This window comes from Micropterus dolomieu, linkage group LG22 (genome assembly GCF_021292245.1).
Source record: "Micropterus dolomieu isolate WLL.071019.BEF.003 ecotype Adirondacks linkage group LG22, ASM2129224v1, whole genome shotgun sequence".
Classification (NCBI taxonomy): domain Eukaryota; kingdom Metazoa; phylum Chordata; class Actinopteri; order Centrarchiformes; family Centrarchidae; genus Micropterus; species Micropterus dolomieu.
In genome coordinates this window covers 22,102,327-22,104,523 of record NC_060171.1, presented here as the reverse complement: position 1 = coordinate 22,104,523, position 2,197 = coordinate 22,102,327, and positions in this window count along the sequence as shown.

The following is a 2,197-nucleotide window of genomic DNA, read 5'->3' as shown; positions in this document are numbered from 1 at the left end:
CCCTTGTCCAGTGAAAGAGCTCAGTTTGAAGCATTGATTGGTGATCTATTTGATAAATCACATCACTGCACTCCCACCCACCTGTTTCTGTTGCAGAGGAGAGCATGTGTACACCTAGCTGCAGTGGCAGCAAAGAGAAGCACAAACCCCTCGTTCAATCACATTACCTTTGAAGGCCAATCAAGTGCTCAGTAATATAAAAACTATGTCCATTAAAAAACAGCCATGTGATCTACTCAGTTGACATAAATGTAACCAGGTGATCTAGTCAAACCTTAAATATACAGGAGATTCAAGTTACAAAACCTCTATTTGCACAATTTTCTGCTGTAGCGAGAATGCTGCAGGTGTTGATTTTAGACAGCAGAGGGCATAGCGTTGCTGACTCAAACAGCGGCGTGCTTGCCGAGAGGTCAAGGGGCGCTGGGAAAATACAGGAATTAAACTGCACTATTTTGCATGGACTGGCTGCTGCTGTTATCGGTGAGAACATTTATTAATAATGTTATGTTCTTGTGAGTTATTACGCACAATATGCTAATGTGTTTGTCTAGTGGTGTATGATGTATGTATTAAATTCCACAGTGTATGCAATTGTTGCATATAGGATAGCCGATGCTTGTGGAAAAAGCCCTACGTGTGGGCCACGAGAGCTCGTTATCCGTGAGTTAGGTATGAAACGGAAGTTAACTAATGAATGTTGTTTTTTATTTGTATAATTAATGTATCTGTGTATGGACACATTGTTTCGTGGTTAGCACAACTGATGTGTAATGTTTACTGTGGAGTGTTGTAATTGTTTTTTTTGTCCTCTTAATAGAGGTGCCACTGCCGTATTTTTGTAACCGTGTTTATGCCGCTTTATGTGCCAACTTTGGGCTGTATTCCTGTTGTATATGTAATAGTTGCTGCAACATTGCCACGTGTATGCAGAAGTAGTATTGAGTTTCTATTTTTGACTCAAGACCATTTTACGTCCACTTTGTTTGTTTTGGGGTTTTTTTGTACATTCCCCAGTTACTCCAGTGGAGCGACTGCATTTTTGCTTCAGTTTACATAAAAGTACCAGCCCTGAAGGTGGGAAAACAACAAAAAGAAACCCTGCAAATCGTATTTGAAGTTGTGTTAAAGAAAAACAGGCAAGCAAAACTGCCCGTTATTTCTTTAAACTTTAATAAATAAACTGGATGATCTGTGATTAAGATAATAGTAATAACAGAACAGAAAAAATGGTTAAGGATAATTGTCATAGTATAAATTCTGCTCTGGTGCACAAGGTCCTCTGTGACAGCTCATTTGACACATGACCTCACCATGATACCATCAGTAGTTTTGGGGATCATATACAATATATAAGCACTGCATCTTTGAACTTAGAGCTACAGAGGATCGGTAATGGTCTTGACATACAATAACGCTAGTGTCACTAACCTGCTTTCTTCAATTAGTGATGAATGTGAAGCCTAAATCTGTGGATGTCTTCTGCTTGTTTTTTACAGTTTTTCTCAAATGCTAAAACACATTTCACAAACGTTTTGTCCATGTTCTCCAATGTCTAAACACAACACCCTTTTCTAAAGCTACATAAACACAACCACACCTACTCCCTTCAAAACTCAAACTTTCACACCAAAAGAGCAGCTCGAAGCTTTCAAAAATGTAAACACTACACATCATTACACACTACAGCAAAACAATTGAAAACACAATGCTCAATTTGTGAGAAGGTTCTTTGTTTCATAACTGCCAATGCATATTTTTAGAAACTTTACAATAATGGATCTTCTTAGATCTCTGCAGAGGATTGGGCATTTAGATTTGTGAGTTTCATATGAAGAGTATAAATCTATAGTAAATTCTGTACACTACTGTAACACAACTCAATGCAAAAACAGAATCTATTGCACACAACAGTACTCTTGAAAACATGATCAGGGTGTGAAGTTTTTTTTTTTATTTACACCACAATCACTGTGCGGCATCATGTCGCTGAGCTGCATCGGGCCACATCACCTCATCCACATGGCAGGCTATATTGTCTCTTGCTAGGCACCGCGGGAAAAACGCCCTGGAATGGCGGATCCATCCTTGGAAGTTCCCCACTGGGATGTCAACACACGCCAGCTCCATTGCCCTTAGGAGGTTCTCTCTAGTGTATGGTTGTCTGTCATAAACCTTCCATCTCCACGATGAGAAG